The 25,755-nt window shown below is 48.0% G+C and overlaps 1 protein-coding gene across 3 annotated transcripts in view; it reads left to right on the top strand.

Annotated features, from left to right (window-relative positions):
* The window catches only part of frmpd3 (FERM and PDZ domain containing 3), a 648,120-nt gene that overhangs the window by 181,334 nt on the left and 441,031 nt on the right, over positions 1-25,755 (top strand). For all 3 annotated transcript variants that reach the window (XM_038775294.1, XM_038775295.1, XM_038775293.1), the window contains exon 2: positions 17,993-18,046. The gene's annotated coding sequence lies outside the window, so the exon portion shown is untranslated. The remainder of the gene's footprint in view (positions 1-17,992; positions 18,047-25,755) is intronic.

The following is a 25,755-nucleotide window of genomic DNA, read 5'->3' as shown; positions in this document are numbered from 1 at the left end:
TGTAATGATGTTTGTTGGTGTCAATCCCGCGGAGGCTGCACCCGTGTTGCTTGTGGCAGCCAAGGCTGGCATACACCTTAGAAGTCAGCAGCAACAACTCAGGCTGGAGGCGGCACCTCATGTCCAGTGCTGGCCGCCCATCAGGCGGAGGAGGGACCCAGAAGGGGAGGCCAGCGATGGCCCAAGGTGTGCAGTCGTTGGTCATTCAATAAGCTGAAGACAGCTGGGAGGTAGTGTGGGACCTGTGCCACATCCTCACGGAAATTACACCCTGTGGAGGAAGAGGACACCTGCTCCTGGTGGCCGTGAAGGTCACTGCATCCCTGCACATCTATGCCACCAGCTCATTTCAGGACTCAAGCTGGGCCCTGAGTGGCATATCCCAATCTTCCAGCACCAGGAATTAACAGGAAGGAGTCCCACTTCCAGAATGCTCAGATTGTGTGTGACCGCCACCTTAGAATCATGCATATGTGTGCCCTCTACCCTGGGAGCTTGCATGACAGCAACATCATGAAGCACTCAGAGATCCGGGGTGTCTTCAAGGACCACCCAAGATGACAGGATTGGCTCAGGGGGGGTAAGGGGTACCTGCTGAGGTCATGGCTGATGATGCCAATGTGGAGGCCTGAGACCGAGGCAGAGCCCTGTTATAATGAGGCCAAGGTTGCCCGTCGTGCTGTCGGTGAGCTGCTGAAAATGTGATTCTGATGCCTTACCCACTCTGGCAGTGCATTGCAGTCCCCAAGCGTCTCCCGCTTTGTGGTGGTCTGCTGTGCCTCCATAATCTGGCACAGCAGAGGGGCAACATGCTCGAGGCGGAGGGACATGTGGCCTCATCTGTGAAGGTCCAGGAGAGGTTGGAGGACAATCCCAAGGAGGAGCCAGTGTCCGGCGTGCTGCGGGACCAGGGAGGCCCTCATCATCTCCAGATTCTCCTCGGACAAGTATGTGTCTGTCAGCTCAGACATTCGCCCCCCCCTCCCCCCCCAACATTTCCCTACCTCCCCTCCCACTCCACTGCCTTCCCTCCATCCTCCTCCCCACAATCTCCCAAGTCAGTGAGCCGGACTCAATACAAGACAGGACAGTGTGAGATTATAGAATCTAGAATTTACAGTGCAGAAGGAGGCCATTCAGCATATTACGTCTGCACAGGCCCTTGAAAAGAGTACCCTACCTAAGCCCAAGCCTCTACCCTATCCCCATAACACACTAACCGCATCCAGTCTTTTGGGCACTGAGGGGCAATTTAGCATGGCCTAACCTGCACATCTTTGGACTGTGGGAGGAAACTGGAGCAGCCGGAGGAAACACAACCTATCCTCTGAATAGGGTCTGGATCGGGGGCCTTTGATCTTGGGCCACTGTACCGGGGGCAGCGGGGTGGGGGGAGCATAGGGAACAGGGGTCGGTGTGTTGGCAGACCTGCTGTGAAGATTAACGTGACAGAGGCTTCATATTTGTGAGGTGTGACATATTTTAAGTGAACATATCACTGTGTTGGACAGAACCATATGCACAAGCAAACATGGAGGCAGCTCCTAACTTGAACACTTTATTGGAAATATGTACATATATATGTAGTTAATAAATACATACAGTTAACCCACTTAAGACTATAAAGATTTCATTGTGACCTATTGAACAGTATCTAACACTCTACAAGAGTACTGACCTCCCATTTTGTACTGCCCTCTTCTCTGTATACCTGAGCAGCAGGTACCATTTTCAGCAGGACTGCCAGCCATTCTTTGCTTCACTGTCCCTAAATGTACAGCAAATCCTGAAGTGGCCTGTTAATTTGTCTCCTCTTGTAAAATTGCGCCAAAGGATACTCTGTTAGCACAAGTGGTATTAGTTCCAAAATCAGATTCCCAATTCTGGTGGGAAAATCTGCTTATTGTTTCATGACATTCCCAAATAAATAGAACCACAGGATTTTTCAGAAAGTGGGTTTTAGTCCCACCAAGCAAAGGGTAGGCGGATACCAGTTGCCCGGTAGTCAATTGATGTTAGGTGAGGCAAGCATTAATTGGCTCTTGGCAAGACTTCTGCCCGATCTGTGGAAGACGTCCTGCCTCAGATCCAACTGACTAGATGCTCTGGAGTCCCAGCAGCGCCAGGTTCGAGCAGTGGCCAGTGCTGGAACCACAGGTAGTCCCCAAAGAAGAGGAGGTTATGAAGTCAGGACTGAAAGTAAGTCTGGGGTATCAGCAGAGGTTGGCTGACAGGATCCTGTGAGGATGGTGGTGTCGTTTGAGCAGCTGAGGGGGAAGAGTTAAAGGGGGACCCAAAGTCATAGGAGCAGAAGTAGTTCATTCGACCCATCGTGCCTGCTCTTCTATTCAATGAGATCAAGGCTGATCTGATATAATTTATAACTCTACTTTACCACCTTATCTTCAGAACCCTTAATGCCCTGACTGATTAAAAATCTATCACTCTCAGTCTTGAAAATAATTAATCCTCTACAGCTCTCTGTGGTAAGGAATTCCACAGATTCACTGTCCTGGAAGAGACAAAATTCACCCTCATCTCTGTCTTAAATGGGCGACCCCTTACTCTGAGAATATGCCCTCTGGTCCTAGATGTCATAATATCCACTCATGTATATCATGAGATGCAGACAGGCAGTGATTGACACACAGGATAACCAATGAGCACACACGACACAGAACAGCCAATCACCAGACAGGACACCACCACTATAAAGCCCACAGAGCATTAAGGCTCTCCCTCTCTCACAGGACACGGCCAGGGAGATAGTCGCAGTGCACAGGCCAGTGAACATCATCACCATGTGATAGAGAGCAAGTCTGGTCAAGCCAGTAGGAGGTTATCCGTTAGGTTAATAGAGTGTCAACCCACAGCAGATTATGTACAGCAATCAGCAGGTTCAATTACACAGTGTTGGACCATCTCCTGTGTCGGAAGCCGGTTTCTCGTTTCACTGCATCCAGTTGCAGTCGACGTTAGGCCAACACAGATAAGACATCACTAGACTCTCCCACAAGAGGAAACATCCTCACAGCATCTACCCTGTCAAGCCCTCTGAGAATCCTGGGCGGGATTCTCTGATCCTGAGACTGAGTGGTAAACGCCATCAACAGGCCCCCCAGGATCAGCGATCTTGCGCCCTACGGGGGCCAGCACGGCACTGGAGCGACTCACGCAGATCCAGCTGCCGATACCAGCATCAAACGGGTGCTGCGGGTATGCGCATGCGCGCTGCAACCAGCGCAAACTCGCGCATGCGCGCTGTGACCAGCGCAAACCCGCGCATACGCACTACTTGCCTTCCCCGCGCCGGCCCCGACGTGACATGGTCGAGTAAAAGAGGTCCCCACCAGGAGAAGCCGACCCACCAATCGGTAGGCCCCGATGGCGGGCCAGGCCACGGTGGAGGCCCCCCCCCCCCCAAAACCAGACCACCCCCTGCAGCATGCACGCCGAGGTCCCGACAGTTCAGACCACACGTGAGCGGCGCCAGCGGGACTCGGCCTATCTCAGCGGCTACTCAGCCCAACCTGTGCAGAGAATCGCCGGAGGGGGCCGCGAAGAGCAGCCCCCGACCGGTGGTGCACCGACCGTGCCGGTGCCAATGGCACCGGTTCTCCAGTCTCCGGAGAATTGGCGGACCGGCAACGGAGCGGCGCCCCCCCGGTGATTCTCTGACCCGGCCCCGGGTCAGAGAATCCCACCTCCTATGTGTTTCAATAAAGGTCACCTTTCATTCTTCTAAACCCCAATGAGTACAGGCTGAATCTGCTCAAACTCTCCTCATGAGAAAATCCCTCCATACCCGGGATCAACCTACTGAATATTCTGTGGACTGCTGCCAATGGCAGTATATCCTTCCTCAGATAAGTGGACCAAAACGGTTCACAGTATTCTAGGTGTGGTCTAACAAGTGCCTTGTATAGTTTAGGCAGGACTTCCCTATTTTTGATATTGCGTTCCCTTTGAAATAAAGGCCAACATTCCATTTACCTTCTCAATTATCTGAATTTGCATGCTAGTTTTTTGTGATTTATGCACAAGGACCCCCAAGTCTCTCTGTGCTGCAGTTTTCTGCAGCATTTCTCCAATTAAATAATATTCAGCTCCTTTAGTCTTCCTCCCAAAATGCAGAACTTTATATTTTCCTACATTATATGCTATCCGCCAAGTTTTTGCCCACTCACCTAACCTGTCCATGTCCCTCTGTAGACTCTTTGTGTTATCCTCACCACTTGCCTTCCCACCTATTTTTGTGTTCAACTTTCCTCATCCAAGTCATTAATATATGTTGTTAGCACTGGGACTACAGCGCTGAAGACCCGGGTTCGATCCATGCCCTGGGTCACTGTCAGTGTGGAGTTTGCACATTCTCCCCATGTCTGCATGGGTTTCATCCCCCACCAAAGATGTGCAGGGTAGGTGGATTGGCCATACGAATTTGCCCCTTAATTGTAAAGAAAATAATTGGGTACTCTAAATGTATTTATTTTTTAAATTAATATATATTGTAAATAATTGTGGCCCCAGCCCTGATTTCCTGTGGCAATCCATTAGTTACAGATTGCCATCCTGAAAATGCCCCTCTGCTCCCAACTCTGTCTTCTATCAATTAGCCAATCCTCTATCCACGCAAATATACTGCCCCCAACACCACGGGCTCTTATCTTATTACGTAGCCTTTTGTATGATACCTTATCAAAAGCTTTTTGGAAATCCAAGCATATTAACATCTACTGGTTCCCCATCATATACCCTGCTCATTACCACCTCAAAGAATTCTAATACATTTGTCAGGCATGGTTTCCCCTTCATGAAGCCATGCTGACTCTGCTTGATTATATTATGCATTTCTAAATGCTCTACTATTAAATCCTTTATAATGGACACTAACCTTTTCCCAATTACTGAAGCAAAGCTGACTGGCCTACTGTTATTTCTTTGTCTCCCTCCTTTTCTGAATAAAGGTGTTCCATTGGCAGTTTTCCAATATTCTGGGAATTGTTCACAATTTATTCTTGGAAGATTACTACCAGTGCATCCACTATTTCTGTAGCTACTTCCTTTCATATCCTGAGATGCAACTCATCAGGTCCAGGAGATTTATCGGCCTTTAGCCCCATTAGTTTCCCTGGTAGATTTTCCTTTGTGATTGTTATTGTATTTATTTCCTCCCCCTCTTCTGCCCCTTGATTATTTACTTTTGGAATGTTATGAGTGTCTTCCAGCATGAAGACTGACGCAAAGTATTTGTTTAACTCCTCTGCCATTTTCTGGTTCCCCATTATTATTTCCCCAGCCTCATTCTCTAAGGGGCAATAACCTTTTATAAATTTAAAGCTCTCGCTGTCCGTTTTTATGTTACTTGCTAGTTTACCTTCATAGTTTCTCCCTCTATTATTTAAAGTCATCTTTTGTTAGTTTCTAATCCTTTCCCAATCCTTTGGTTTACCATTAATCCTTGCCACATTATATATTTTTTTCTTTCAGTTTGATACTTTCTTGGTTAACCATGGCTGATTTATTACCTTGTTAGAATCCTTCTATCTCACTAGGATATATCTTTATTGTGAGTCACAAACTATTTTTGGCCATTGCTGATCAACCATCTTTCCTGCTGAACTCCTTTCCCAGTCCACTCCAGCCAATTCTCCACCATTGCTTTGTAATTACCCTTATTTAAGTGTAACACAGTTGCTTCTGACCCAGGTTTCTCACTCCCAAATTGAATGCTAAATTATACCATGTTATAGTCACTGCTTCCTAGGGGATCTTTTACTCTGAGATTTTTCAGTAAACTTGCCTTATTACACATTACCAAATCCAAAATAGCCTGGTCCCTGGTTAGATCCACAACATATTGTTCTGGGAAACTGTTCTGAATACCGTCTGAATTCTTCCTCATTGCTAACTCTGCCAATTTGATTTTCTTAATCTTCATGAAGATTAAACATTTAGCTATGATTGACAGGTCCTCACCACATCAAAAGACGAGCTCTCTGTTGAGAAAAGGGGGAAGTGAAAGCACTTATTTCCTTGTTATTTATAAACATTGTGGTTAGCTTCACAGCAGGGTATCTGAGATGCATTCAAGCGTGGAGGGTAAGAAAATAAACAATCCACACACCTGGCTGTCTGAAGGTTATTGCCCTGTCAATTACAACCTACTTAAAAACTATTTCTCTTTGAAAGTGAATAGAAGCCTTGCAGATCAAAGGATCTCAGGGGATTTAAAGCCTTGTGTGTTTTGGATTTCTCTGAAATAACAGCTGCTGTTTCCAACACAGCCGGTATAAGGGACTGGTAAATGAAAAAAAACAGTGATTTTTGACTGCTTCTGTCTGGACTGCTCTTTAACTTCTATGCAGGGATGACTGATGTGGGTCTTTAATATGGAGGTCTTTGATATGGGGGGTCTCTGATTTGGCAGTTTCTGATGGGGAGATGTCTGAATGGAGGGTCTCTGATGGGGGATATCTGATGAAGGATCTCTGATGTGGGTCTCTGATATGGGAGTCTCTGATATTGGGGGACATGATGGGCAGTCTCTGTTAGGGATCTGATTAGGGAGGTAGGGAGGGGTCGGTGGAGTGTTTGGATCACCCTCATGTGTGCATGCTGTGGGTGGCGGTGGGGGGTGGGGTGATCCACAATTCCTGTGGTGGTGAGGCGGAGGATGCCCCTACTGTCAATGTTATGGGAGGTGGCAGCTGCCAGATCTCAGTATTGGGCTGCCCACGCAAAGTGGTGGCCCCATATCAGGATTCAGAATGGAATCCCTCGAGATCCCTACCATGTATAATTTTGCATGGGAAGGTAGAGAGAATCGCTTCTGGGTGTCGCTCCTGACACCAGCGCAGACAAGGAGTGATTCTACTCCAGCGGGAGAACTTAGTCTCCCAAAGTGAAAATCCTGCCAATGGCGGGCAAGAAAAGACAGGAAAATTAATCTGAATGTATAAAACAGAGTTTATGGGTACGTGGCCGAGTGCCTCAGTTTGACGGTTGACATGTCAAATGTACCGCTACATGAAGTAAGTGTGGGAAGAGTTGTCTCGCCTGACACTTCAGAGCATTCACCCCAGAGAACAGGAATGTACTTAACCTGTCAAGAAGTTTGAGCCAGGCTCAATAGTTGACATCAGTGTCATCCATCAAGCTCTACACTCCTGGGAAAACTGACATCAGCAAAATACTCATTCAATCTGATGTCTTTTTTTTAAAAGGAAGTACGATGCACATGTTATCCCTTTCACATAAGGACTTCAGAACTTGGTGATTCATCTTTACACAGCCATCTGACTGGTTTAGTGCCAAAGTGGCCCTCATAGAGGGAACCATCATTATTGTCTGCAGTTGAGCTCCTAGAGTTGCTATAGCTTATGAATGCCTGCTTTGTGAAGCAGATACCAAAGAAGGACCTCCCACGGCATGCTCAGGAAGGATTTTCTAGGCCAGTAACTAAAATGCGGATGGTTTCATAACCCTAACCCATGATCCTAGTTGACCCTTACTTTTCTTATACTTCCCAGTTGTTCATTCTAATTGAAGAGGCAATTGGAACATCTTTTCAATTCTGCAAATAAATAGCAGCCAAATAAAAGATTGTTGCAATAAATGGAGTTGGAAATAAGTCTTGCGCTGAGAAAATTCAGACATAAACAACAACAATTCTAATATATCAATCAAATGCAGCTAAACCAACACAAAAGTAAAAAAAAACTTGTCAATTAAAATTCGAGAGATATTGATCTTTAAGAAGCTCCTTCCTAACCCCTGCATGTTTTACTTTGCAAATTGTGGCCCACTATGAATTGCCGCTTGGGTTTGGATATAACTGCCCCCACTTTACTGAAGTCCCCCATCACTTTACAATGGCCCCTCGCTGTACCAGTTAATTTGAATCCTTGCCAGAGACAAAGAGCCTCAGTATAAGCTGGTTATTTACATTTAATTTCATGTCCTGAGCTTGCACCCAGCAATGCTCTGGACCATCAGTGAAACCTAATAGAATTGAGCCGACTGCTGCATGATTTGAAAATGATGTGGAGAAGCCGGCGTTGGACTGGGGTGAGCACAGTAAGAAGTCTTACAACACCAGGTTAAAGTCCAACAGGTTTGTTTCAAATCACTAGCTTTCGGAGCACTGCTCCTTCCTCAGGTGAATGAAGCTCTAGCACTACGTCTTGGTGTTTCCCCAGGATGCACCTCTGAGGTGGAGGCAGCCAGCTGCTTACCTCGCCACATAACCCTCACCTGAGGAAGGAGCAGTGCTCCGAAAGCTAGTGATTCGAAACAAATCTGTTGGACTTTAACCTGGTGTTGAAAGACTTCTTACTATGATTTGAAAATACAGGGGTATCTTTTGCATATATCTTTCCACACCTTAGCATAATGGACATCCTGAGCTAATTTCTGTTATTTTTAATGAACTGATTAAAATAACTGCTTCCAAATTGTCTTATTTTGATGTCGTAATTACTGCATTTAAAATAAACAGATAATTCCAGGTAGCCTGTAAAAAAGGGAACTGATGTCAAAAAGACAAAATTTTCAGCCAATTTTCTCCTTTCCTTACATGTAGATAAAAAATTGTGTTTGGGTACATGTCCACATGATGATATTCTCCAGTTTTTCACCTGACCGGCCATTTTTCAAATGTTGGCTTAAATCTGCAGCCTATTTGAATGGAATGTCTTCACAGCTTAAGTCTGCCCTGAGTTGCTTTCTGACAAGATTCACTGGACATTCAGCGTGATGCGCAAGAGCACACATCAGGTCCTATTGTCCCTCGCACAGTCCTGAGAGTCCATCTATACTACCAGAGATGAGCTCGCTCAGGTACAGACCGGGCATTGCTCATCCAGAGCTCGCTACACGATGGGCACGATCTTCCGGCCTCGTTACACTTGCGCTCAAGCGTAACATGACCAATACATAGCAGGAGAGGCCAAAAATGGGAACCGTGCCAGGCGCCAAACAGTTTGCGATGCAACCGGCTTGCTCCCATAGTAGCGAGAAACCAATTATCACCACTTAAACCACAATTCCATACAATTAATGAGAGCCACCTGTTATCCAATGGCCACCCGTCAGTCAGCGGCTTCTCCAACAAGTGGTCACGCTGGTGCCGATTAATACACCTTTTTAAAAATGTGAACCTGGCAGAACGGCTCCTGTGGGGAGCCGAGGAGGTGAGTAGCAATCTTTGCTCACAGGCAAAGCCCTAAGGGGGTGCTGGGCTTCCTGCCCCTCTGCTAGGCGGGGGACGGGGGACCTCGGCTGGGCATTCCAATCGCACCTTGATGCCTGAGCACTGCGGGATGCAACACCATGCCAACATCTGAACACCAAGGGGGTGGGACACAGCCCTGGGGATGTGACCACAGCCAGAGGGTGAGTGGGTGCCACATCAAGGGGGGTGGGGTTTGCCTGGAGAGATGGGCAAAGGGTCCGGGAGTCAGCCTGCATTGTAGAAGAAAGTGAAGGAGACATCAAAATGTTGTTTATGGTGCTGTGCAGTACTCCATTCCCGATAGTGCTGCCCCATAATTCCTCCCAGCCCTCACCCCATTCCCCTGCCCCTGTGCCCTCCGTGATCCTCAACGTGCCTTGCCATCCGAGGTGCACCACTATGTCCTGGTGTTTCCCCAGTATGCATCTCTGAGGTGGAGGCAGCCAGTTGCTAACCTCGCCCCATGACCCCGATGCCCTGGCTCGCATCCTCTGGGGCCAGAGGACCCCTCTCACTTGTCAGCGGCACATGCACAGCCGTACCGCCCTGTCCCGTGTGCTGCCTGTGAGACCCGGCCTCATCAAAGGGGTGGAACTCGAGGAAAGCTGCTGGCCATTGTCGCCACTCCATGGGACGGGTCCAGTTTGGCACCCAGTGACCCCTTCTCCTGATCAGTGCCCATAGGGCCCTGTGGCTCACCCTCCTGGATCCCTGGGGGAACAGGACAACCCTCCTGGCCTCCACCGCTTCCAGGCACTTCCCCAGATCAGCACCCCCGAATCTTGGGACTGGTCTCCTCAGTGCTATTATTGCGAGCTGGGGTTGGATGAACAAGTGCAGCTTAAGTGCTGCTCGACGTTGTTAGCGGGGAGCTTGCGAGCGCAGTCCTGGCGAATCAGCTGGCTAGCCGGCATTTGGGGCGAAAAGCCCATGAGGCATCGTTAAGTGGACCAATTAATGTTGAATAGCGTTGCCGGCCTCGCTGGGTCGAGCACCGGGAAAGTCATTGGCAATTCTTGCTCTCCACAGCACTTGGAAATATTTCCGGAAGATCGTGTCCAATGGTTTCCCATATCTGGAAAATAAGGTGAATGGAAGTACTTTAGAAAGGTGCTGCAGCTTTTACACACACATTTTCCAGCCAGGTGCACTGGGCTGATGATGAAAATCCAATCTGTATATTGCAATTAAAATCAGACACACTTGAATTGTCCTAAATGAGGTTCACTGGCAATTGGTGTCTTGATGTTTTTCACAACAAAGCAATAAAGTATGATAATTTATTCAAAATCTGTAATTATCAGTGAAAGCAATCTTTTCCTTTTACCTTTCTGTAAATGCGATTCTGGTATTGGTCCCCTCTGCTCTGCTGTGTTATAGTCTTTTGTAAATGTTCGCCGACTAATGCTTCTGATCCTTATTAATACTCACTTTGCAGCAATCTGTCACACTGGATTTTACTTCTTTAGTTATAAGTATGTCTCAGAATGTTGAGGGGCTGCTTTGTCTTCAATTGGGCACTGCTATACTTGGAATCTAACTTATGCTGCATCTGATAGGTGTTCCCTGTTGAAATTATTGGCAGAGCATTGTAACTTGCACAGATATCGCTTGCCTTGATAAGTACAAACATTTACAAAAAAGAAACATTGGGCGCAATCTACCCGGGGAATGGGGACAGAGTCCTGTAACTTGCGAGAGTAGCCGGGTAGATCAAGAGTGTCAGTGGGGAATCCCCCCCCCCCCCCCCCCAGGAGCTCCGCTTGCCCCCCCCCCCCCTCCCCCACCCCACAGCGTGCAGGTCACTCCCCGGCCCGATCACCGCCACACAAAAAATGCCAGCCCGGCACTCTGGCAGTTCCCCTGCCAGCTGGAAGTGCCACCTGGACACCTTGGCCATGCCAGGCTGGCACCCAGGTGGCACTGCCATGGTGCCAGGCTGGCACTGCCAGGGTGCCCAGGTGGCTCAAGCAGTGCCAGGATACCACCCTGCCCAGAGGGCAGCCAGCTGGGGGCCTCCAATCCCTTGGAAGACCCCAACGAGTGCCAGTCCATCTGGTTCCTGATTGTGCATGCCAGCACTGAATGGTACCTGCGCGAGGTCTCCCAGGCAAGGGAGTTAGATCACCTGCCTTGTTTATATCTCAGGAACGCATAGGGCGCGATTCTCCGAAAATATTTCTAAGTTAATTTGTGGCGGATTTTCAGGGAATTTCCTGCCAGCTCTGCTGGCGAGTTCCCCACCTATTCAATGATACTCTCGTAGCGAGGGCAGCATGGTAGCACAAGTGTATAGCACTGTGGCTTCACAGCGCCAGGGTCCCAGGCTCGATTCCCTGCTGGGTCACTGTCTGTGCGGAATCTGCATGTTCTCCCCGTGCCTGCGTGGGTTTCCTCCGGGTGCTCCGGTTTCCTCCCACAGCCCAAAGGCGTGCAGGGCAGGTGGATTGGCCATGATAAGTTGCCCTTAGTGACCACAAAAGGTTAGGAAGGCTTATTGGGTTTCAGGGATAGGGTGGAAGTGAGGGATTAAGTGGGATGGTGCAGACTCGATGGGCCGAATGGCCTCCTTCTGCACTGTATTTTCAAGCATAACGGGGCCGGTGAATAGCAGGGTAATGGGAGAGGTCAGAAATGAGATTCACGCCAGGCACCAAACAGTTTGAGATGCAACCAGCCTGCTCCCATAGGCAAAATCAGGATTTTGTTGTAGCGTGGTGAGAAACCAATTATCATCACTTAAGCCCCATTACCCTGCAATTAACGAAAGTGACCCCATATCCAAAGACCTCCTGCCATTCAGCGGCCTCCCCAGCGAGTGCTCACACTGACATCGATTGGTACTCTTTGAAAAACGTGAACCTGGCGGATGGTAGGCCGAAGAGGTGAATAGCTGACTGGCAAAGAGCCCGGGTGCGCATCGGGGGATGGGGGCTCTCGGCTGGGTGAGGGGGACCGTCTGTAGGATGTGTCGACATCGGGGGAGTGGGGGGAGCGCTGGGGAGGCAACCGGGTGGCAACTACGCACAGCACCACCATGCTAACCCTGGATCGACTGCTCCCATTGGGGAGGCAACCCTTGTCCCTGCCCATCGCCCCGACGACCACTCATAACCCCCACCGACTGCTGAGGCCTCTAGCTTCACAGCTGAAGGCTGCTGCTGATAGGGAATTGGCAATTGTGCTTAAATGACCACTTCACAGATGCCAGGTGGATTCCCATGGATGGGCGGGCTATCTAGCATGTGGGAGTCATTGCTTAGCACCCTGCTGCCTGGTCACTGTGCCTGAACACAGCTGGAGGCAACACCACACCCGCAACACCCAGGGGATGGGACACAGATCCGGAGTCCACGGGCGGAGGGTGGATGAGTGCCGGGGGGGGGGGGGGGGGGGGGGGCAAAGCGTATGAGGTTCAGCCCAAATTGCAGAAGAAAGTGACAGAGGCATCATAATAGTTGTCCAAAAAGGATTTTAATGTGCTGTACAATACCCCACTCCCGGGAATGCGGCCCCACCACTCTCCGTCCTATTTCTACCCCCCCCCTCACCTCGCCCTCCCCTTCCTCCAATGGGCCTGGCCCTCAACTCTACCACGATATCTAAGGTGTACCTTGTCCTGTGGCCTGCGATGCCCCGGTGGGCGTCCTCTGGGACCGGAGGGCTCTGGGGCCGGAGGGCCCTGGCTCACTTGTAGGTGGCACATGCACAGCCGTGCCTGTCCCGTGTGCTGACCTCGAGATGCGGCCTCATCAGAGGGGTGGAACTCGGGGTAGCTAGTGCCCACTGTCGCCACTTCATGGGATGTGTCCTGGATGGCATTCAGCGCTCCCTCCTCCAGTTCATTTCCCATAAGGTCCTGGAGTTTACCTTGGGGTGGAGGGGTAGCCAGTTCGAACTCCGGATGCCCCTGCATCATGTGGCTCTGTCAGCCCGGGCAGCTCCCCAATGTTTGCACCTTGGTGTCTATGCCCACGGTGATGCCTCTCAGTGACTGGGACACATCCCCCAGTGACTGGGCCACACTCTACAGCACCTTGGCAATGCCCACCTGCGACTGGAACATGTCCCGCAGAACCTCATCAAGGTCGGCCTAGTTCTGGGAGACATCCCCAGCGAGGTGGTTATTCTGGCGAGAGGCTCAGCCATGGCCGTCACCGACAGTGCGACGTCTTGGACATCTTCACTCTTGTGCCGACGTCGTCACTCTGGCAGTGTTGGCCTCAGTGCCACTCATTGTTGCCACCATCTCTTGAGCCCATAGCCTCTGGGACTCCTCCAAGCAGCAATAGATCTGCTGACATCTCCCTCTGAATGTCCTGGCTGCTCCCTATCATCTCCAGGTAACCCACTTCCAGAAGCTCAGAATTAAGCTGGGGCCCAACTGAGTCCTGGGATCCAGCAGCCCTCTGACTGCTGTCTTGCCTGGTGGTTCCTGCCTCCATCAGATGTGCATCGTCAGCAGTGCGGTGCTCTCTAGATTGTGCCCCAGACGCCTGACCACTAATATTTCCCACTTAGAAAGGTGGAGGATGGGGACGACAGCTGTGCCGCGGCTATAACAGTTGCATCCTCGGAACTTCCTTCTGAGGTGTTCTCCTCGGAGTCAGGAGAGTGGGCCAATCGGGATGGGCTGGCTCCATCAGCTGGAGACCTGCGCGGGAATGGACATGTGTTCAGTAGGAGGGATGAATCAGTCAGTAGGGCGATCATTCTCACGTTTGACAGGTCCTCCGGGTGGAGCCCTGTGGTTCCTCACTTTTCAGTGTCTGCCAGCCTCCGCGTTGGTGACCGCCCTGTCCTCGGCCAAACTGTTCACCTCCAGGGGCCCATTCATCGCAGGAGGTGAGGATTCTGATATCCGGCACCCCACCGCCAGTCTGGGTCCTATCCCGCTGATTGTGGGAGACACAGAGAGGGCATTGTTAGTCACATGCGTGGTTCACAGTGGTGGAGGAAGGGGGGTGTGAAGGAGGTTAAAAGCCGGTGATGCCTCATTAAGCGGACCAATTAACATTGAATAGCACTGCCGGCCTTGCTGGGTGTAACTCTGGGAAGCTCGTGACAATTTCCGCTCGCTACAACACTTAGAATCCTTCTGGAGAATCGTGCCCTTAGTCACTTTTTTGGGACCTGGGGAGTTTCTCCGGTTTAGCCCACAGCACTGGGGAGCTGAACTCAGAGTTTGGGTCACCATTTTGAAATGGTACCCTGATCTCTAAGTGAGCGTCTGGGTCACCGACACGCCCCACCCAAGGGCAATGTCACCCCCCACACACATTCACACTACCCCCACCCCCCTAGTGAGGACACCCCGCAAGGAGGTCCCCTGGGGAGGCCAAAGAATCGAGGGAGGTCGGTGGTACCGCGCAGGTTGGTCGTAAGTAGGTTTACGACCTGCTTCCATGGGCATAATTGGATCCCGCCCATTTGGGGCGGGGCTCCGACTCTGACATCTCGCAGGACTTCGGGGAATCTCACGAGGAGTGGAGCCTGTCGGGAGGCTCGCTGGAAGCCTTGCTTGGCTTCTCCTTCCGTGTTGTGCTCTCCCTTGAGCGCAACGTGGTTGGAGAATCGCGCCCAATGTCTCACTCAAATATGCAGATTTTCCAGAAAGTGTTCCTGACCACAATGGGAGGTATTCACATCGCAACTTTGCACGAGATCGCATTAGATCTCCCAAAGCGTGGGGAGCTGGGGAGATCCCGGAAGTAGAATCACTCGGTAACTACCAATCATTTTGAACTGCGCTGTTTTTCAGATGCAACGTAACCGGTAGATCCCGCCCGTTAAAATAAAGTAAATCATCAGTAGATGGGGCAGATCGTTGTCTTCATCAGCATGATGATAATAAGGCAGAGCAGTATGCATATTCTGTGAGCATATTTTATGCTCAGTTGATGAAGATAAAGAAAGGGAGGGCATTACCTTCTTTGGGAGGCAGGACCACCCCACCTAGTGCCTCCCTCCCAGCCTCTAAAACACAAACTGCCTCCCTCCTCTCCTCACTGGGGTCTCTGATACCTTATCCAATCAAAATCTCCAGACTTACCTTTAAGTCCGATTTCCTTCTTCATGGGAATTGCTTGTAGTCCCAGCAGATGCCAATACTTGCTTCTGGCGCTGGTGGGACAAGTTACTAGCCAATCAGATTGGCCCACAGCTGTCTAGTTTTGGACTACCTGGAACGGAGGAATGTAATTTGCACTCCCAGTTAGTAGTTAGGACCATCCACAGCATATTATCCCCTGCATGGCAGATGGATTTAAAGTTGGTGAGCTGCCAACTGATTTTCCCGGTGACCAGCAAAATTCACCCTCTCGTTCTATAGGCATACAATAAAAATAGTCATAGTCTTAGAGTTTTACAGCAGATGCAGAGGCCCTTTGGCCCATCATGGACGGCATGATATTACAATGGTTAGCACTGTTGCTTCACAGTTCCAGGGTCCCAAGTTTGATTCCTAGTTTGGGTCACTGTGCGGAGTCTGCACGTTCTCCCTGTGTCTGCGTGGGTTTCCTCCGGGTGCTCCGGCTTCCTCCCACAAGTCCCGAAAGACGTGACGTTAGGTGAATTAGACATTCTGAATTCTCCCTCTGTGTACTCGAACAGGCGTCGGAATGTGGCGACTAGGGGCTTTTCACAGTAACTTCATTGCAGTGTTAATGTAAGCCTACTTGTGACAATAAAGATTATTATTATTATTATGTCTGGCTGGCCATCAAACACCAATCTATTCTAATCCCATTTTCTGTAGCCATGGTCAGTAGCCTAGTATGCTGTGGTGTTTCAGTTGTTCATCTAAAACTTGTTGGGTCACTGCTTTATGCTCTTGAGTAGTTGTGCTGTGCTTTACCGTCTGAATTGATTGGATTTGAATCATCGGGAATTTGAGAATTGCAAAGTTTGATTTGTTTGGATTGGGCACAGATACAAGTTTGGGTGTTATCCTACCTATAAGCCACATTGAGCAGGGAATTGTGGAGCTGTGACTACAGCTCTCGGAATGGGATTGGCAGGGTCGATGGCACGGGTTTGTGGGCACATGCGTCGAAGGCAGGGAAATACCATGGAATACTGGGATAGCTCTCCATCGCACTTTTAAAAATGTCAAGGGAAATGATAGTCTGCACATAACAACTGTTATCAGATACAATGTGAGGGGAAACATAAATTTAGGAGGAAATAAATTTCTCTTTATACGACCCATCAAGCACTTGCTGGTTAGAAACAGTACAGGTTAGATTCAAACTAAATATTCTGAACAGTACATTAAAAAATCTTGCCACTGCCACATTTTTCTATCCAAAGCAACATCCCCCCTCATAATCTATCAAACTACATTGCAATTATAATAATATTATATTTTTTTATTATAATTGCAATGTAGTTTGATAGACTTCTGTATGTTTCTTTAAAGGTAATTAAAAGCAACCATTCAAACATGTTTCATTTATTTTACATCTTGGCTATACAAACACTCATCTGAAAGGATTTTGCATTGGCTGCAACAAGATGACATGCCTACTCGATTCATAAATAATTTTTATTCAGTTTGAATAATTCAGATATTGCACCCATTGTTGGAAAAATCTTCAAGGGGAAGTGAATTGTGATTTAATTCTGTGTGATAGTTGTGCACCTGTTTTATGACGGCGAGTTGGATGAGATTTGGACAGCCAATATTTGTGGAGACTGCCCCTGATTACATACTTTACAATCTCTACATGTATGCAGGAGCATCCTGGCTTTGCTTCTGATGGTACTGACTCCCAATGTTGCAGGCAGGTCCACTGACTGCATCGATCTAGTACCTTATCTGGAACAGGGCTGTTGGGAGATTTAGCTGTGCAGACAATCCAGGATTTTCATCTGTACAACTTGTGCAGATATTTTCCTTTCTGATGTTTAGAATGATGTTGCAGGTCTGTGGACAACATTTTAATGGTGTAATTTGAATAAGCCAGATTGGAATCTTGCTGATTTCATCTCTGTTCAATCATCAAATTACAATCAGGCCAGCAGTGTGGGGACTAAAATCGACCTCCTTAGCTGGAAAGGGGGAAGATTATTCGCCTGTTCCTTTAGCTAAGTGTTGCTTCACCCACCCTGCCTCCTCACCCTTCACCTACAGTAAAATGCATGTATTTGGACTCCTGATGAGATTTAACTGCAAAGTCCCCTGCAGCAGAATAACCAGCAAAAATCCAATGGCTGGGTTCACATCTAAAGAATATCCAATCCGGTATGATATTGGAGAACTACCAGCAAAAATCACCATCATGTGGTGGAGGTTAGAAAAGTGGTTACTATTAACTGCTGTTTGTTTTAGGTTTGGCGTGACCAGAAATGACAGTAGATTTTATTTTGCTCCCAAAAAAGGACAACATTTAACAAATAAGCATGATTTTGCTTACTTGTTTTGGATTGTAACATATTTCCATCTTTTAAAAGCAGTACTTTTGGTTTTGGTTTTAGATTCCCAACACTCATTATTTTTTTCAAATTTATGTCCTCAACTAATCATGAATTGTGATTGCCCCAGGGCTTAGCTCTCTTGTTTGAATTCATTAGGTAAAACAGGCATTTATCAAACCTTTCATGAGCAAGTACTTAATCCCCAGTCGGAAAATTTCAATTGCTGCTACAGCAACAGTTAAAAAGAATATAGTATCAGTTTTTTTTAAGAGGGCTTCAATTCCTTTCTAATTGCACTAATATAAGTACAAAATGTACTTTCTCTCTCTTATGTTGCAGAACATCATCCAGGCACTGCTATGGAGAGCTGATTTCAAGCATCCCCCTCACAGGGTGAGTACAAGCCTGTGGAAAAGTGACCAGATAGAATAATTAAAGACACCTAGAAACTTGGGTGAGTTTAACTTTGCGGATAATGTAAACTTGGCCATACTGGATCAGCTGTTTGTCAAACAGCTCTTCCAATTTAAAAAAAAAATTGTCTTCAACAAAATAAGGAAGCCGGGAGAGGTGCACAACAGCTGGTAAATCTGATGTAGCCACATTTACACTCTTCCCAAAAGTTAAAGTTATCCCTAGTAATTTTTGGTGGTTTTCAAAATGTGTATATATAACAATTATGGCGGGAAGTGTCACGATGAACTCTTGAAGCAAATACAGGGTGTAGAAGTATTTTTGTCTTGTTAGGATGAGCTTATGTGTTGAAGTGTGGTAATTATATCAAGTAAAAATAAATGAACAACCATCATAACATTCTCAAAATACTCGGTCCTAAATTGGTAAAATACAATCTCAGTGTGCTGTTGAAAGGACTTCCCAGAAATGGATGGTTGGTTCAGTGGGAACATTGAGGCCAAATACTCAGTGAGGTCGCACTCTTCCACAGCAGCAGTAGTTTTTGGCAGCTCACCACCACCTTCTCTAGCGCATTTAGGGATGGTCACAGCCAGCGACGCCCACATCCCGTGAAATAATTTTCAAAAAATGAAGGGCCTGCTCTCTTTTCGTACCAGGGGTCAGGCAATTGCAATAAACCAAACGGGTACTCATCATTGTATTGTTGCTGCTGAGGAATCTACTAGGTAGGAGGCAAGAATTTCTGACATTAGGAAGATGCGGAAGCTTCCTGCCAGAAAATTGGTCCATTCCGGGAAGTTTGCTTTCCTTTCAGCAGCTGTTCATTTTGCAAGAGTACGTTGTGGACATCGCTGGCAAGGCTGGCGAGAACTACGATGGGTCATATCATCCTGGCAGCCCTGGTTTGTTTTTCAGAGCACCTGGAAAGTAGATGGTTGCGAGAAAGATTACTTCCATTGCCTGAGGAGACTGCCAGCGCAGAGAAATGGGGTGGAGACCTCAGTGTGAAATGCTTCTGCCCCAGATTCACTGTGCCCTACCCTGAAACTCCCATGATTTACTGAAAAGGTGAAGGTAACTGTGTAAAACTTGTTTTCTTTTCTTCTTTGCATCGAGGTTGATTGAAGTTCTTAGAATCTTACATGGTGGTGGCTGATTGGATGTGGAATAATTCTATGTGCTGAGGCAGGCGTTTTTAGCTCAGGAAACTCAAGAATTAAACATAGCTTCCACACAAGTCACAGAACCGGCTACGACCTAGCATGATCAATGGATATTGGATTGGTGCTTTTTTTAAAAAAAATTGGTCTGATTTTGGATGGGCTACCTTGTCTGTTCCGGTGCCATCCTACCTTATTGCATCACTAACATGTGTTTCAGTACTTCATTTCCACTCGTGTAATTGTTCAGGGTTGTACATATCACTAGCAAGATCAATACCCATCCCCAACTGTCCTTGAAAACGTGTGTTGAACGTAGGTAGTCACCACTGATGTATATATTGTATATAGAGGATGTTGTTATAGGTGCTTTACGGTAAGGCCCCTGTACTACAGGTACGGGGGTAGATCCCTGCCTGCTGGCTCCGCCCAGTAGGCGGAGTATAAATATGTGTGCTCCCCGTACAGCAGCCATTTCGTCAGCTGCTGGAGGAGGCCACACATCTCAGTGTAATAAAGCCTCGATTACATCCTACTCTCGTCTTTGCGTAATTGATAGTGCATCATAGTCCATGTTGTGTAGTTGGTGCAAGGAAGGGAGTTCCAGGATTTTGACCCAATGACAATGAAGGAAAGACATATAGGGCTGGATTCTCTGATCCTGTGGCTATGTCTGCAGGATCCGTCTGGTCTTATGACCAGAAAGTTGGTGCCACCCCGGATACGGTCGGAGAATGGCCGGGTCCGAGGCCGGGCATGCGCATGGTGTTGGCCTGCCACGGCCGTACCATACAACATGGCGCAGCCGTGTGCGGACCCAGCCTGCCAAAAACTGCCCCCCTGTGACCAGCCTCACCACCCCGGACTACCCCCCACCAGTCCCCCCAACGAAGGCCCCCCTGCCAGCGGACAGATTCCCCCCCCCTCAACCGTGGCGGGGCTGGACACAGTCCGCAGCCACCACGAGAAGTCGCCGAACGGTGTGAGAACACGTACCCCACGACGTCGGGAAGTCGGCCCATTTGGGGCAGAGCATCGGGGGCTGTCCAGTCAATGCAGGAAAGTGATGACGGCTGGCAGTGAGGAATGGTCTGCAATGCTCCTCAGCTCCTGCTTCTGTCTGTTTCCTGTCTGTCTGCTGCCAGAGCACTGACTCCCTGACACATGTCTGAGTGAGGTTCAGCCCAACATTCCTTTGACCCTTTGTGTTAGAGGGGGATTAGGGGCGAAGGTCGAGGCTTCCTGAATCATGCCTGAGTCCTATCACTGCAATTGAAACATTTGCTCTGAGTGGACCTAACCGTTTGGCGGACATTGAAAGCCAGTAAGAACAACTGTGTATTCCCAGGGAGAGAAGGACTATGAGACTGGGGGGAGGATTAAAGAATGTGAGACATTAAGATGGTAGCTTCGCTCATGCCCAAGCTGTTCCCTTACAATTCCTTATACTTGCGTTTTCTCCCACTAGTCTAGATGTATTCCCTGGATGTACGTCCGAGGTGATGGTGGCCTGCTGCCATCCACGTCCTTTCTCCTGCGATGCCTTTGGAGGGTGTCCTCTGGAGGGCTGGGACCTCTAGGGTCCCGGGTGGCACTGGTGTTGTTGTGTTACCCTGTACTTCCTGCTGTGCCTGAATTGTGCCAGATTCAGGAAGGGAAATACAGATTGCCTTGAACTACCAAGGTTTCCTGGGTGGAAGACCCTGGGATGTACTCCAGTGGATCCTCCTGCATCCAAATGCTCGGGGGTCCCTGGGTTACTCCAGCTGTAATCGAGTGGTGCATTGGCCTGCTAAAGGTGCGGTTCCTCTTCCTTGACAGCTCCAGTGGGGCTCTACAATATAGCCCCAAGAGAGTCTCCTAATTGTCGTCGTCCGCTGTGCCTAGTTCTGCAGCACGGGTGATGACCTTCATGGGGATGACCTCAAGGAACTGCACCTCAGATCAGTAGAATGTTCAGGAGAAAGTTGAGGAAAAGGCCGTGAGGATCAGGAGAATGGAAACCAGGTAGGGGCGACCTGGCAGCTAGAGTGAGCTCCAGAAGCGTCAACGCCATTGGGCACTGCCAGTCCTGGAGGACTTCCTTTGTCTGAATTATACAGTTGAAACTATCAGCTATGGTCCTCAGGGACTGAGCCATGCTTCGGAGTTCTCCCATCCTGGATCTGGCCTCCTGCATCCAGGTTTTCCACTGTGGACACCACCCTTACAGTATTGGCCTGGGTGCCGCACATTGCTGGCACTATCTCCTGCAACAGAATCCTGTGGGTCTCCTCCATTTGGGTTGGCAGTTGTAGGAGTGTCGCTGACACTAACCTGTACATCTTTGTGGCTGTGGGAGGAAACCGGAGCACCCGGAGGAAACCCACGCAGACACAGGGAGAATGTGCAAACTCCCCCAGTTCTTCCACTCTCCCTGGGGGACAACATCTCATCTCAGCTCTGCCAGTACCTGTTAACTAGAGTCTCAAAATCCATGTGCCACTTCACTGTGCCAGGGCACGTGAGTAACATCACACCCAAGATTTGCATCTCTAAACTTAGGTTTGATCAGCTTTTCTTTTTTGCCCATTTCTCCTCCAGGCATCCAGCATACGGATGAGGGCCAATTCTGTGAATTGAGGAGCAGATTTCCTCACTACCATCTTCCTGACTTAAATGAGAGAAAGTGAAGTCATTTAAATGCACTGCTCCTTTCAATGAAGTGCTTGGATGACCCCCGGGGTGGGCAAACAAATGTTTCGCGCCTTAGGTGCGGTGTTTTTCACATGGGAAGAAACAAACTCTTCTCTGAAAATTGTTGTCCGGATTGCCCTGCTGTGGCCAGCAGAAATCGCACTGATTATCAAGCCAACTTGCTCATTTTTCTGCCCCATATATCTTTTAGATAATAGACTCTGCAGCCATTGCGTGCTGTGGTGGAGGGAGTGACTATTTAAGATGTTGCATGGGGTGCCAATGAAGTGCGTTGGTTTATCTTAGATGGTGTTAAGCTTCCTGAGGGTGTTGCTGGAGCCAAAATCATCCAGGCAGGTGGAAAGTATCCCCTCACTCTTGGCTTGCGTTTTGACCGTAGCCTACAGTATTTATACGGCTGGTCCAGTTACATTTATGGTCAATGGAGAGTGCCAGCATGTTGAGTGATTGCAATTCTGTTGAATAACAAGTGGAAATGGCTAGAATCTCCATTGCGTGGTGAAAATGTACATAGCTGGGTGTTGTTGGAACAGCCTGCTCCTTAACAACTGGAAATAATTTGAATATGAAAGCTTTCTATTTTTTTTGTTTTTTTAATAAGGATATTTTCCCGCAGGCTCCATGTGCAGTCTGATATCACTTCTGAGAGTTATTTTATTTTGATGTTATATAGAACATTTATTAACCCTAGCAAGGACGCATCATCTTCAGGAACTGCTATATTTCTGTTGTTGGACCTTTTTTAAACTGATGGCAATCATTGAATTGTCACTGAGACAAACCAGCAGAATGACAAATTGAACTTCTGATGAGATTTTCATACAAATGCAGAATGTAATATCTTCCTGGCAAGTTGACTTTTCGGTGGCCTGGGCGACCAGTTCTGTTAAAACTAACTGTATGAGCAATATAAGCCAAAGAGCAAATACAGTTTTTCCCCTACAACTGCTCCAGATAATGATAAGGGAGGGACTAAATACTTGAATTGATAATTCTAATATCCTGGCAATGGCTTGAGCAGTACTAGACGTGACATTTTATTTTGAAATTAGAAGATAATTTAATTGCACGAGAAATTATTGAGACAAATTGGATGGTCTGGAATTTCAGGCTGCATATCGAAAATATGAGTTTGATTTGGAAATAGTAACTGGAAAAATGTCCATTTAAGCGGACAGTAAAATGGCAAGCAATTAACTACCATCCACTTAGCTATTCAATTTTATTCATCTTAATGAAGAACATTTATGATTTTGTCTGTGGACGTATTTGGGAGAGAAAGATCAATAATGTAAACCAATAACAGTGGTATGCATTCGAAGTATATTCAATGTGGTAAGATCTAGCTCAGACCACTATTGATGATTCTCCTTCAAATTATCTTAAAAAACCAAGACAGACTAATCCTTGGAAGAATAAGATATATATACTTTTTTGAAAACCAAGCGTTGTTCTGAATAATTGAATCATTTATGATTGAATGGCAGAATATGTAACATTATTAATTGGTTCAATGTAGTTTCAATGTAATGATTATTAAACCAGATAACCTTTGATTGATGGGTTTATTCTTCAGTTTTCAATTGTATGGACAGGGAATTATGTGATTTGATGATCAATGTCAATAGATTTATAAAGAATTTCAGTAGTTTCCTACTTTCCGTTCAGCTGACAAAGGTGATTTGACGAATGGTGGGATTCATCAAACATCAATCAATGATTTGACGACAAAGTCATCTTCCAATTTGAAATGTTGAGTATCCAACCCATGAGTCAATAACTTAGAGGAATTCCAGGACCCGGGGTCAGTGGGAAACAATGGTTCAGAGAGTCTGAGGAAGGGTTGAATAGACTAGGATTGTTTTCACTTGATTGATGGAGGCTGAGGGGAGACGTGGTAGAGGCCTGCGGAATTATGAAAGGCATGGGCAGGGTGGATAGTTACAGGCTTTTTCTTCTAGTGGAAGTGTTGATTACAGGGGGGCACGGGTGCAAGGTGAGAGGGGGAAAGTTTAAGGGAGCTTTGCAGGGTAGCTTTCACGCGCAGAGTGGTGGGAGTCTGGAGCCCGCTTCCGGAGGATGTGGTGGAGGTGGGCACATTGGCAACGTTTGAGAAGCATCTGGATGGATACATGAGTGGGAAGAAAATGGAGGGACATGGACCATGTAAGGGCAGAAGGGTTTTTTTGTAGTTATTTTGCAATCTTTATTGTCACAAGTAGGCTTACATTAACATTGCAATGAAGTTAGTGAAAAGCCCCTAGTCGCCACACTCCAGCTCCTGTTCGGGTGCACAGAGGGATAATTCAGAATGTCCAAATTACCTATATGCACGCCTTTCGGGACATGTGGGAGAAACCGGAGCACCCGGAGGAAGCCCACACAGACACAGGGAGAACCTGCAGACTCTGCATTGACAGTGACCCAAGCCGGGAATCAAACCTGGGACCCTGGCACTGTGAAGCAACAATGCTAACCACTGTGCATTACACCACTGGTCATTGTCTTTGCAGTAAAACTTAGGATTACCCATGATATATGCCACAGGCAATTTGGCCCAATCAGTCGGGGTTTATGCTCCACTTGAATTTGCTCCTTCTTTTCTCACAGTAATTCATCAAAATCCTATAATCTATTCTTTCCACCGTCTCATGTTTCTCTACCTTTCCCTGAAATGCATCCATACTATTTGCCTCAACTCGGTCGCGAGTTCCACATTCTCACCATTTGAAGTAAAGCACAAGAATTACCCTGCTGAAGATACATCAAGAAAAAGCAGAAATGTAATAAGAAATTGTTTGTTCAATAACTGAACTAGAAGATTTAAATACACATTTCAAACGGTGTATACCTTTTCAGATGGACAATAAGTTAAAGTCTTCAATGAACCAAACTTCGAAATTTCAACAAATTTGAGGCATCACAAAAGGTGCTTGGAGGGAATAATGATCCTGCGCGGGATTCTTCGAAGCCCAACGGCTTAATCGAGTTCGGCGATTGTGCAGGGTATGGGCTCCAATGCCAAAATCCAGGCCGGTGCCGGTTTGATGCTGGGCAGCCATGCTCCGCTCCCTCCATCAGGGTGGCATCGTGACGCGCGGCACACGCAGTCGCAATGCCATTGGAGCTTCATTGGCCATCCCACCCACAATGCTCCGCCCCCGATGGACCAAGTTCCCGACGGCACAGACCACATGTAGTCCCACAAATCGTGAACCCGGCGTGTCGGCTATGGACAGAGTCCAACACCGCCACACTCGGCCGGGATCCATGCCACTGGCCGGGGAGGGGCTTCTGCAAGGGCTGGGGGGACTTGTGGGGGATGGCCAGGGGTTGGGCTGTGGGGTCGCGGCTGGTGGGTCGAGTCCGCACATGGCCAGCGCCATGTTGTATGGCGCGACCGCTGCAGGTCGTCAGCTGTGTGCATGCACGGCCAGTGACCCGGCCATTCTCCGGCTGTTTTCAGTCAGCACCGGTACTAGCCCCTCACCCGTACCAGAATCGGTGAGGGGGTCAGCGCCGATATTTTTCACGTGAACATCCTGCGATATCTTAGTCGCAGAAACGGAGAGTCCAGCCCCCTGAATTCCATGTTTGGAATTCAAAGCAGGAGTTGGGGAAAACTCAGCCAGGTGTACAAGCAGGCACAACATGTCGGAAAATATACTGAAAGAAGTTGCAGCCTTGAAAGAGTCTTTGATGAACCAATACATGCCCTGGAAGAACACAAGTAGTGAAAAAAGAAGTTGAATGCTAGTTCAGAAAAAGCTGCATTCGAACTTTCGGTATTAATAAAGAAATACACTGAAGGGCACAGTGAGAAGTCAA

Source organism: Scyliorhinus canicula, chromosome 17 (genome assembly GCF_902713615.1).
Source record: "Scyliorhinus canicula chromosome 17, sScyCan1.1, whole genome shotgun sequence".
NCBI lineage: Eukaryota > Metazoa > Chordata > Chondrichthyes > Carcharhiniformes > Scyliorhinidae > Scyliorhinus > Scyliorhinus canicula.
The sequence above is the reverse complement of the archived record's forward strand: the minus strand, read 5'-3'. Positions and strand labels throughout refer to the sequence as shown.